This window comes from Limulus polyphemus, unplaced genomic scaffold (assembly GCF_000517525.1).
Source record: "Limulus polyphemus unplaced genomic scaffold, Limulus_polyphemus-2.1.2 Scaffold2890, whole genome shotgun sequence".
Taxonomy (NCBI): domain Eukaryota; kingdom Metazoa; phylum Arthropoda; class Merostomata; order Xiphosura; family Limulidae; genus Limulus; species Limulus polyphemus.
Window position 1 is genome coordinate 42,189 of NW_013668500.1, and position 13,108 is coordinate 55,296.

General features: G+C 34.6%; 1 protein-coding gene across 1 annotated transcript in view; it reads right to left on the bottom strand.

The window, feature by feature from the left end:
* Nucleotides 1-7,328, bottom strand: part of LOC106468149 — a 43,957-nt gene extending 36,629 nt beyond the window's left edge. Inside the window, exon 1 of the mRNA XM_022396452.1 lies at nt 7,282-7,328. The gene's annotated coding sequence lies outside the window, so the exon portion shown is untranslated. The remainder of the gene's footprint in view (nt 1-7,281) is intronic.
* Nucleotides 7,329-13,108: the final 5,780 nt, after the last annotated feature.

The window sequence follows — 13,108 nt, forward strand, 5'->3', positions numbered from 1 at the left end:
AGTCTGACATATTTCCATCCTTACCTCTATGGGGCTAGGTTTACCATCAGGACAGATCATGCTGCAATACGCTGGTTAAGGTCATTAAAGAACTCAGAGGGACAACTGGCACGTTGGATCAGAAAGATAGACCAGTATAATTATGATATTGAATATAGAGAAGAGAAATCTCATGGAAATGTCAATGGAATGAGCTGAAGACTTTGCAGACATTGCTACAAATGAGAGGTTGAACTAACCAGGTGCCATCAAGCTGAAGTCAAAGTGACTGAAAGAGTTGATGATGGTGAAGTGGAACCAAATATAGATATGAAAGCAGAACAGGAGAAAGACCAAGATTTGAAGCCAATAATTGATTTTCTGAAAGCAAGTGTTTTGCGCCCTGCTTGGGAGAAGGTGTCTAGCTTAAGCCCTGTGATAAAGAAGTATTTGGCACAATGGGACCTGTTGAAGCTTGAAGATGGTATTCTTCTCCGGAGATGGGAAACTGCCGATGGGAAAGTGACGACCTGGCAAACGGTTATTCCGAGAAAGTTACGGGAAGTTGTGCTGCGTCAATCCCATGATAGTTTAACAGGAGGACATCTTGGAGTTAAGAAGACATTGAGTCACCTACGACAGAGATTTTACTGGATATTTATGAGGCAAGATGTGGAAGAATGGTGCAGAACATGCAGTACATGTTGTGCTAAAAGGGGACCCAAGTATAAGGGATGTGCTCCAATGAAGTTATATCAAGTTGGCGCACCAATGGAAAGAGTAGCTGTTGACATTGCTGGTTTTTTGTCCCAAATCATGCTGGAATCAGGTACATTTGTGTGGTGATGGACTATTTCACCAAGTGGCCTGAGGCATATGCAATACCAAATCAGGAAGCTATAACTGTAGCTTCGGCTATTAGTGATTTCTTCTTCAGATTTGGTATGCCAAAGGAACTGCATTCAGATCAAGGCCGTAACTTCGAATCAGCTGTGTTCCATGAATGCTGCAAGTTGTTTGGCTTAAGAAAGACCAGAACAACGTTACTTCACCCACAGTTTAATAGGATGGTAGAAACGTACAACTGGACACTGGGACAAGAATTGGCAAAGTTTTGTAATAGCCACCAAGATGACTGGGATGTCATACTCCCTCGACTGTTGGTGGCTTATGGGACAGCAGAGCATGAAGCCACTGGATACACTCCAGCAAAGTTGATGTTTGGTCGGGAACTTCGGATGCCAGTGGTTCTGTTAACAGGACACCCACCTTATGAAGAGTTGCCCGAAAATGTGTCAGAGTTCGTGAAAGTGTTATCTGAAAGGATGGATAATATTCACCATGAAGTGCTTTCAAACTTGAAAACGTCTGCTGATTCGATGAAGCTATGTTATTATAAGAATTCTACTGAAGTCAGCTTTGTACCAGGAGACAAGGTGTGGTTGTATAATCCCAAGAAGACCAAAGGGAAGTCTCCTAAGTTGTCTTCTCCATGGGAAGGCCCATATGACATAGTGGATCATCTCTCAGACGTGACTTTCCGAATAAAATGTGGTCGGCGAGGTAAGCCAAAGGGGGTGCATGCCAACAGGCTTTGGCATTATCATGGTTCAGGACATTTCAGTTGGGACGAAGTGAACAATGGAACAACAGATACTGCTGAAGACGTGTCACCTGGAAAGGCCACTGTCAAAGAAGAAACTCTACTCAGTTTGAGAAGGGAAACAGTGAAGCCCTTCATGAAGTTACTACCACTGATGTGACTATTACTGATAATAGGACAATTCCTGATGGAGCAGATGAACCTAACGTGAAGCAGAAGCCAGTACAGAAGAAGATATGTCTTGTAAAATTAAGAGACTTTCTTGAATTTTAATTTTGTGTTTGTAGACCCTGTACATTTAATCAAGTTATTGTTAATTATCTATTGGTTTAACTTAAGTGGCTATTGTTCAGGACGAACAATAATAAGGAAGGGCAGTGTTACGACAGCGGAAGTCACGTGACGCTGATAACACGTAATAAGTATCTCGAACGTTCCTGAAGGCTCGAGTGTTTGCCAGACGCCCTCTATTTTGTATATATAAGACTGGCGAGAAGTGACGGCATAGATAATTGAATAGCAGATAGGGAGATAGAGACAGATAATCGAGTCAAGCCGTAAGTAAAGTGTGTAAATTATTGTGAATTATAGCGTGTGTTTAAGCTAAAGTGACTGTGGAAATTAAGTGTATTGCAAAGTTGTATTGAGAAAGAATAAACTACTTTTATTTAAGAAAGAACTTGTATCACTGAAGTTCTTCCGAAAAAAATTTTTTACGGGTAATTAACAAACGACCAGAGGCATAACACTATTTTTATACACTCTTCTAAAGAATTCAGTGTTAAAAAATATAATAGCCCTAATACTAATGTTTAATGACAAGTAAATTGATTACAAATATTGTTGGATTTGATTCACAAAACAAAGATTGTAAGTAATTGTCAGTGAGGTCACGTGACCATTGTCACGCCACCTATTTTCTAGAAGTATCTTGTTCCTTCCTGAATGCCCTAGCATTTACTAGATATATGTTTGTCTGGTATATAAATAAGACGCTCACAACGTGACGGGACAATGTATGTAGACAGTGAGTAATTGATCTGCAGTCAGAGAGTATTATTGAAGTTGAGCACGGTTCGTTGTTATAGGGTTTATTTCAGTGCGATTGTTGAAATTAAGCGTATCGTAAAGTTATATTCGGAAAGAATAAACCAGTTTTATTAAGTAAGAACTTGTGTCGCTAAAGTTTCGTCGGAACAAATTTACGGGAAATCAATTAACAAACGGAGACGTAACAGTAATAATTCGATTTAATGATTTGAGAGTAAATTAGAAAAAAAACCTTTACTCTGCAGATAATAATAAAAAAAACGTTTTATTTTGCAAATGTTTTGCCACTGCGGCTTCATCAGGGCTAATTTTACAATAACTTCTAGCCTTGATGAGGCCCCAGTGGAAAAACGTTAATCGAAATAAGTTTTTCGTTATTATTCGGAGTGTAAAGATCGTTAAATCTCTGCAGTGTGCACTACAAATTCTGAGAAACAAACAATTTAACGATGTTTTGCAATCAACCGCCAGTAATACACAAAGACGCTGTTCTGCAGCTATATTGACGTAGTTTATTTTGACGAGTAAACAAATCAGCACGTGACTTTTGATAAGGTATGGTGAAGGTGCTTAAAATGTTAAATACTCATCTGTATGCTTTCAAATCATTTTATGTTAAATTATTCGAAAAATTTTGTAAATTTAAGTTAAGTTTATGGAATCATTATGATAATACAGCATTGAAGCCAATAATTACCAGTTACACTATATTATCACCCAGTAATTATTGGCTTATTAGTCTTACATCAGTTGTGGAAAAAGTTTTGAAAAGTCTGATAAAAAGATGCTTTGCAAAGTCATTTAACAAAGTTTAGAATTTTATGGGATAGTCAATATGGTTTTACTAAGAGGACATCTTGCCTTACAAACCTTTTGGCATTTTTTGAAAATGTTACTCCTTAAGTAGATGAGGGTAAGGTTGTAGATTTGGTGTATCTGGATTTTCAGAAAGCATTGGACAAGAAGTCACACAACATGCTTATAAAAAAAACTTTTTTCTATAGGTGTGGGAGATAAGTTCGCAAATTGGGTAGAAGAGTGGCTGGATGGAAGAAAGAAGAGGATTGTTATAAATGGAGTTCAGTCAAATCGGATTATTGTGACAAGTGGGGTACCTTAGGGCTAAGTCTTAGGACTTTGCTGTTTTTGATTTACATCATTGACATAGATGAAGGGATGTTGAATAAATTACATAAATTTGCATATGATATTAAGGTGTTTGTTGTTGCTGACTGCGAAGAGGATTCTGCTGCTTTACACAAAAATTTAGATCATTTAGTGAGTTTAGTGAATGGCAGATTGGTTTTAATTAAAGTAAATGCAAGATAATGCATGTGGGTTATCATAATTTAAATTATAAGTATAATTTAAATGGGAATAACATTAACAGTGTTATGAAAGAAAAGGATTTTGGTGTAACGGTTGATCAGTCTCTTAAACCATCCAAGCAGTGTGCTGTTGCTAGTGGTAGGGCAAATAGGATTTTATGTTGTATTTACAGTAATTTTGAATACAAGTCTAAAGAGGTTATGATTTCATTGTAGAGGTCACTGGTTAGGCCACATTTAGAGTATTGTGTTTAGTCTTGGACTTCTTACCTTATTGTAAATGCAACATAAACGATGCTGAGTATTTCGACGAGTAAACAAAGCAGATTCTCTTCATTCATTCCACCCCTACCTACAGCCATTACATAAGTCATCAGGCTGTTAAATATAGAGATCCACACACAGATATAACTTAACAAGTCTCTACTTTTAAAGGCAAGGCTTATTAATGCATTTATGTCTTTTAAGAGGAAAAATAAATGGGATAACTACAGCCTTGTGGGCGATAATAGAAGTTTTTTAGGCCTAGATTATAGTTAACAACCCGCTATATACTGTTGCGTCAGCGAAGTCACATGACTAGTGTCACGCCACGTTTCTAGAACTATCCTGTACCTTGGCGAATGCTCTAGCATTTACTAGATATAGGGTAGTCTGGTATATAAAAGAGGGTGACAACGTGACGGGACAATAATGTGTGTGTAGGTAGTGAGTAATTGAACTGCAGTCAGAAGTATTGTTGAAGTTAACGTTCGTTGTTAAAACGTTTGTTACAGAGCGACTGTTGAAAATAAGTGTATCGGTAAAGTTATATTCAGAAAGAATAAACCAGTTTTATTAAGTAAGGACTTGTGTCGCTAAAATTTCGTCGGAACGAAGTTACGGAAAGTTAATTAACAAACGGAGACGTAACAATACTTTAAATTTGGCTATATATGAACAAACCTATTCCATTTAACTTCGAGCTGCCCCTTCTCATTCTGATGTTTATGTTTCAGAATATATTTACAGCACATAGGACTTAAAACAGCGTAAAATACAAACATAGGAAAAAGTTACTACTTATGTATCTCTGTGTATTGTTTACTGTGATTTCATATATTGTTCGATTTAATTAACAATGAATATTACAAGCGATGTTTTGTTTATCCTTACTATAAATTTCTTACCGTAATTACCTTTAACTTTGAGATTTAAAAATAAGGTACAAAAAATCATAATTATCATGTATTGTTAATATCAGACATATACAATCCCCTTTAAATTCCTTAGTATTCAACCACTACCTTCAACAAAACTGTCACCTAGCACATAGTACTTTATTTTGAAAAAACAACAACAACAAAAAATAACGATATTTATCGAATTCAACTCGTGGAAATAAACCTTCTTTCATAGATAAACAACAGTGATATTAGGCAGAAAAAGCAACATATCTGTAACTGAATGAAAATATCTATAAAAAACACGTTATATATGTCCTTTTTTTTCTAATCTATATAAATATTAGAAGGTCTTTTTTTTACATTTCACAATTTCAGTGTATAACGTATTCGTCTAAACAATCTCAGTATTTTTGCAAAGTTTAGGATCGAAGAACTTCCTATTTTGTGATTCAGTACATCAGTCTCAAAACGTTAAACTTAAAACTACTCAAAATAAAAACCAGGACTTCCTAGCTCGTGGTATGAAGGAACAAAGAGAACGTTTACTTACTAATGTATCTAGCTAACGTCTCCAAGGTTATCAAGAAGAAAAACAAATACAAGAATAAGTAGGCCGGAAATCACAAAATACTGGTCCAGTCAGAATGTCTATTGACCAGCGTTCCAAACTAGGAATTACCTCACCACAAAGGAGTGTTAAGACTTGCGTAGGTCTGCGCAGAAAGTGCTATTTCTACACAGATTAGTATTTATCGGCTGGATAAGAGCTGTTCTTAATTACTAACGAAGAAAGAAAAAAACTGTTATCTGAAATACTTACGTATGTTTAACTAAAATAGATAGTGATTATTTCTCTAAACAGGTCAATAATAAAGCTAAACAGGTCAATAATAAAGTTATAGACTTTATGAATTTTGTAAAAGAAAGCTATCAGTATGTAATGAAGTTTTAAATGATTAATGGTGATTCTCAGAACGATCGAATTTTCCACAGTGAAATTTTTCTTCGTTTTTTTAAAAGTATTTTAGAACATAGAAAAATGTAAACATTTTTTAATTTAAATTTATCAAGCATTCATATTTTAACATATAAAAACTTGAAAAAAGTGAAAAATCTTCTTTCGTAAACATTCTTTAACAAATGCAATAAGCATTCGTCGTACAATTTCTGAAAATCGTTTTTTCTTTTTTTTATAGTTTACGCTTGTGGTTAAAATCTCTCAAATGAAGAAGATTGTTTGTTTATATTTAAGCACAAAGCTACAGAATGGGCTATCTGTGCTCCGCCCACCACGGGTATCGAAACCCAGTTTCTAGCGTTGTAAGTCCGCAGACATACCGCTGTGCCACTATGGGGCAAACGAAAAGGAAATTGTGTTCCTGTGTTTAGAATTCATTGGTGATATGACTATGACTACGTTTTCACCAACTTTTTTTGTCAACGCAGCTGCTCCTATCAGCACTAATGTAACACGCATGTGTATATATATATTTATATGCGTAAAAGCTCTTCAAGACTGGATCTCCGGACTTCGAAGTTAGAGGTGGGTGAAAACTTGGCAACGGCCGAAAAAAAAAAGGAATATAGTTGTAGTAAGAGATAAAAAAAAAGAGTTTAAGATTAGTCCAAAAATCAGCCGGTACTGGTTCCCACTCTCCTTGATAAATCTGAAGGTTAGACGCGTGTGAAGTAAAAACTGTTTTAGTCCTGTTTTGCACACCCTATGTCAGAAACATATATACGTATACACATATGTACAGGTGTAGGTAGCATGAGGCTTGTATGGGCTTGAGCTTTCCACTTATAGTGCAGATCATTTTTTTAAAGAAAGACTTAACTTACCTGCTAAAAAACTCTGGAAATTAAAGACATCTGTAGCCAATAGGTGGCGACTTGAGCACAGCATGAATAATACGTTTACTCGTAAGCTGTGCCGGCTGAACGCTCCAAGTGTCATAATTATATTTGGTGCCAAAGAATGGGCAACTTGGTTGGGTTGAAAGGGATGTAAGTGAACGTATTCACTATCTGGCGGTTCTTTCCACTATCTCGGCAACTCAAACAGAATTGTCAGAGGAATACAGAAAGATCTAAGGCACATGCAGTTGTTCACTCTACAACACTGGACTACTACTTGCTATCTGTCGAGACTTACCTTTGCAAACGGTTCCGAACGCTTTTATAGATGCCACTGTTTTTCCCGCCAGCACGTGGGGATTTCAAATTTTTATGGAGGATCTTTCAGTGTGTGTTTGTGACGTGTTTGACGTTGTAATATACGTCATGACAAGAGTGATGTCATTTTGGTCGGATACCAGGAAAAGCGCGAGCAAGTTGATTGTATTGTGAACAAGTCAATCTCGTTAATTACTTCTCCTTTATTAACGTATACTTTAACTTCTATTCCAAGGTCACACTAGACTAGGTAACATCGAACATTGGACTGTTTGTGATCGGACAGTACTATAAAACAAATATTAGAATGATTTTAACCAATTTTGCTGTTGTCGTGATGAACCATGGATATTATTGATATGGTCTATATAATAGTTAGTGATAGACCACGTGCATTCGCGTGTATTTCATACCAGCTCAATGGCATCATCTTACCTCATGGTGGGAGGAAGAATTCACCCCAAAATTGACCAAATCTACCGAATAGAGAACCCCAAATGATAAACGACTGAGAGACTTTAGAAAGAAAAACACGTGTTGATCCAATGTATACAAATTATGTACAGAATAAAATCTAATTCATTATTTGAAATAATCCATTACTTTCGGGATACGTGCGTTAGATACAAACAAAACACGTAATAATAACTCAACATACATGTGTGTGTATATATTATGTAAATGAGAAAAAAAAAATTTCAACCGGCTAGAAATAATCTATGTTATTAAGATATGTGAGCTATGTATAAAGCATTATACAAAATTCTGCTAATATAGCAATCATTCACTCAGTTGTGACGTGTTTCCGAATTCGGAGTCATGAGCTGCAAACAGGTCAAATCGCCAATAATTTGTTTTACTCAGCTCAAACCTGAAATATTTGTTTGTTGTAGAATCCTTTTCTGCATTTAGTTTTGCGTCCAATTGAATATCTTTACCTATGAAAAGGATTACTAGTGTTTGTTGATAAGCACAAAGCTACACAATGGGCTAACTGTGCTGTATCCATCATGAGTATCGAAACCCGGTTTTTAGCATTATAAACCTTCAGACTTTCCGTTGAGCCACTCGGGAGCAATTTGTATTAGTGAAATATGAGATAATTATATTACAGAAGTGAGAAATTTGAGTGTGAATGTTTTCCACTTACATGTTTATCATTTTAAACTATATACGTTCTTTTTCAAAACTGCAATTGGTAGTTATATAATAACCAAAGACCATGATAATTTAGGCACAATGTTGAAAAACACACCCAATCATTCAAGTGAAACCCTGTATAGTGTGCTAACCATTAAACAATTCTTAACTTCTGGACACCACTTTAGTTAACGAAACATATTATCAGATGTAAACATCGAGTTCTCTACAATAATTTCACATTTTAATTAAGTGAGTGATTTAAGAAAATAATACAAGTTCATTTTTATCTATGAATTTCTTATAGGAAATTATATCTAAAACTTGTACTGTAATAAGACAACTAAATTACATGTTTCAAGTGAAGCTTTCTCGTAATTGATATAAAAAGTTAATTGCCTTTATGAGTTGCTGCATTTTTTCTACATTAAGTCACCTGATTATATATTAATATAAATCCAAAATTATAGCTTTAAACTTTTTATAGCTATACTTTCGCAAGAATATCATAAGATATTTTAGCATGTTTCTGGTATCATAAATTTTAGTTATCAAATTATAAATCTAGTCAAGGAAAAAATTTTGACTAGAAATGAACGGAAAAAGCGATCCGAGCTAGCATAGGAAACTTTATTTGACGTCACTCTTATGAAGCCTGTTTTTGCGGCAATAGGACGTGAATTATGAATCTTCGATTTCACAGTCAGGGCAGGAAACCATGTGTTGCCAGAATCTTTGTATAACCTCTACTGAAAACAAACATTAAATATAAGAATTAATTGATTTAATATTCTGAAACACCAAATTTCAGTCCAGTGGGAAATAAAACTGTTATTAATTCTCACTACAACATAAGCAGAGGTTTTAACACCGAACCACACTCATTTCTAGTAGATGTAAAACATATGGAAAATAATGATAATATTTTCCCGACTTTTTATAAAGATGTGTAAATTTCAAAGTAATGTACATGTGTTCCTTCAAATAAAATGTTTTAGCTCAAAAAAGCTCTGTGTGTGTGTGTTTCTGTTGAGCATAACTTTAAGAATGTAGTTCTATGTTCCATACATTCTGCTTGATTTTTAACAATGTTGTATTAGTTGTATCGAATGTTTTAGTTTTGCTTATAGATTCTTTTCTTGTTGGTTTTATTAATCAAAATCGTTAAGGAGAACTTTATAAAAGCTGAACATACTGCTCCAAAAGCTAAGATAACACAAGACGATTGATATGAGACAACATTTACCTGAGTTAAATCAACCTGTTTTCCCGGTGGGTCAGCGTCAGTATTAATTTTCCGGACTGACAATGGTAAAATCCAGGGTTCGATTCTACACGATGGACAGAGTGAGCTAAACCATTGTATAGTTTTGCGGTATAACAATAACAACAACTACTCAACATGGTGATCAAACAAAGACATGCCTCTAAAAATTGAAAGTCATTAACTTTGCTAAAGCAATATTCTTTTAGAAAATGATAAACAGTGTGTTTGTTTTTGTTTCGATGTTTAGTATAAATTTCATTGGGGTTGTGCAGTTTTAGAAAACAATAAAATAATCTTTAGGTCTAAAAAATTCTTAATATTGTTCAGGTTTTTAATATTTCGAGTTTCTATGGAAAACAGACAACAATAATGGATTAATCGAAAACATTTATAAATACTTGATCACAAAAAATCTTCGTAAGGTTAAAAATATACTAACCTATATTAAATGTTGGTTTTGTATCACTAACTGTTCAATTCTCAAACTGGGATTTAGCTAGTTATAAGCCTTGCCCATGAAGAAAATGTTTGTTTTTGAATTTTGCTACTCGAGGGCTATCTGGAAGAAGGCAACTAACCAACACCACCCGATGCCAACTCTTGGGCTACTCTTTTAGCAACAAATAGTGGAATTGACCTGCACGGCTAAAAAGAAGAGCATATTCGGTGAGGGGATCAAAACTCGTGACTCGCCTGTTGCGAGTCGATCAGGCAGTGCCAAGTCCATGTATAAAATGCTGAAAGATAAATAGTAAACAAACATAAGAACAGTAGTGTTTAGTTATTAACATGATGGAGAATGAATACTGAAATGGGAATCGAGAAATCGAGACGTCATTCTTATTGAGTTAAATTAAAAACTTGCATTGGTGTTAGAGTATATGTTTGTGTGTATATAATATTGAAATCAAGTAAGCTCTAGTCGCTCACAGAGACGAAAACATGAAAAATACTCATGCGGAATATGTATCCGAATTTATACTACTATTCAAGTAAAAAAACAAACAAGAAGTTTCTACTGAAATTTTAAAATAATTACATATTTAGCGCAATTCATGATATATACACAAATCAAAGCTGTGCCTGAAACTGAAACATCAATACCAATGAACAATAAGACAAAAACCGTGTAATAGATAAAAATAGCTAGGAATATTTAGTACTGGGAGAATTTGAAAAATCCTAAGTGCTCGATGCTAGAAACTTCTAAATTAGAATACAATGTTCAGGCATAGTGGCCGATTTGGATACAAATAAAGTTTATACACTTCCAGAGTATTTAAACTTTGGAAATGTAAGACCTGTTGCATCTACTGTAAAAGCGAGCAGAAATAAATAAAAAAACATAACGTTTAAGCTGAATGAAAGATGTAATTTTATCACAAATATAGAAATGCATGAAAATATTTAATAATATATTCAATATCAGAAAATGTTTGTTTGTTGTTAAGTACAAAGCTACACAATGGATTGTTTCCCAGGTATGAAACCCAATTTTTAGCGTTCCAAACAATCAGACTTACCACTGAGTTACTGGGGGGCATCCAAAAATGAACGCCATAAAATAGTGTTCCGATGGTTTTTTTTTTTTTGTTTAATGCCACAAACAATTTCTTGACAATTGAAAATATACGAACATTTTCAAAAATTGTGTAATATCTGATCACCATGAGAGCAATATATCTTTTGTATGCCTAAATGTTACTTTGAAATGTTAGTATATATATATATATCAGTGTAGTACATTGCAAAACTATTTAATTAGCACTGGGTAACAACACTAATAAAATATAAATAATGATAGATCATTGTGTTTTGTCAAGTTTCTAGGGTGATTTGTCTTTTTTCTTCTTCTAATGTTGACTTCGAGAAAATTTGTTCATTTTATGGAAATAAGAACATTTGAAAGCAAACGTTTCTCTATGACAATGCTTTTCATGAATCCACCCTCAGTGATTAATCCAGTTTTTCCAAGAACTTCATTAAAGGGTGTATAAAGTTTGTGGTCATATTTCCATCACGTCCACGACAAGGGGCTTCACACTGTATTTTCCCCAGTTGTGATAAAAAGTGGGAAGATTAAAGCTTAATTTCATGTAACATTTCAGTTGCTCAGTTTCTACTAATCGACTCAGACCTTGCAGTTTTTCCTACTTAGTAAGACGAAATCGGTTCGGCCTTGTTCATTTTCTAAGGTATATTGCTTGACGTATCTCAGAAGGGTGGTATCTTCTGAGCAAATAAAAAAACAACAACAAAAAACTGTTGGTTTTGCAAATAATTTATTAATTTTTATCCTGTTGAATAAAGATCACGTTCTGCTTCATAAACTATTTAGGATTGTAATTCAAGGTACATGTTGGTAGTTAAAAATAAATGTAAAACTTTGTTTCTTATCGGTCAGGATTTATAAGAAGTCGTGATTCTATACATATATCAGATTATACACCTGTACCTAACGCATCACGAAGTTTTCCCAGCCCTTTCCGTCTTTTGATGATACGCCGTAATTTTGTATAATATTGCGTAATGAAATCACAGAACAGTAATAAATAAATCTAAGTCTGTGGTAGACTTCTGTGAATTGGTTTTGTACCAATCATATAACGTGGCATGGTGACCATATAACGTGGCAAGGTGACCATATAACGTGGCATGGTGACCATACATTGACGGAAACTACTTGTACTCTTGGATAGCGCAGTTGTTAGAGCACTAGCCTTGCTTTCTAGTGTTGATTAAAAAGTTTAATGTGTTTAGTGGCAAATCTGCAAGCTTATAACTTGGCATGGTGACCATATAACGTGGCATGGTGACCATACATTGACGGAAACTTCTTGTACTCTTGGATAGCGCAGTTGTTAGAGCACTAGCCTTGCTTTCTAGTGTTGATTAAAAAGTTTAATGTGTTTAGTGGCAAATCTGCAAGCTTATAACTTGGCATGGTGACCATATAACGTGGCATGGTGACCATACATTGACGGAAACTTCTTGTACTCTTGGATAGCGCAGTTGTTAGAGCACTAGCCTTGCTTTCTAGTGTTGATTAAAAAGTTTAATGTGTTTAGTGGCAAATCTGCAGGCTTATAACGCTAAAAAAATCGTGTTTCGACAACTACGGTTGCCAGAGCACAGATAGTTTATTGTGTAGTTTTGAGCTTAACAAAAACGAAAGCAAAAACAATGTTTGATAAACAGCTTTATTTATTTTATTACCGTATTTTTCGGTGTATAAGACATACTTTTTTACCCCAAAATTTGATGTCAAAATCTGCTTGCGTCCTATACACCAAAGGTATGAATAATATACATGTATATATACGATATACACAAGCCATGTGTAAATATATTTAAAAAGGCATGCATAGTTTAGTTCAAGTGAATGTGTTATTTATAACAA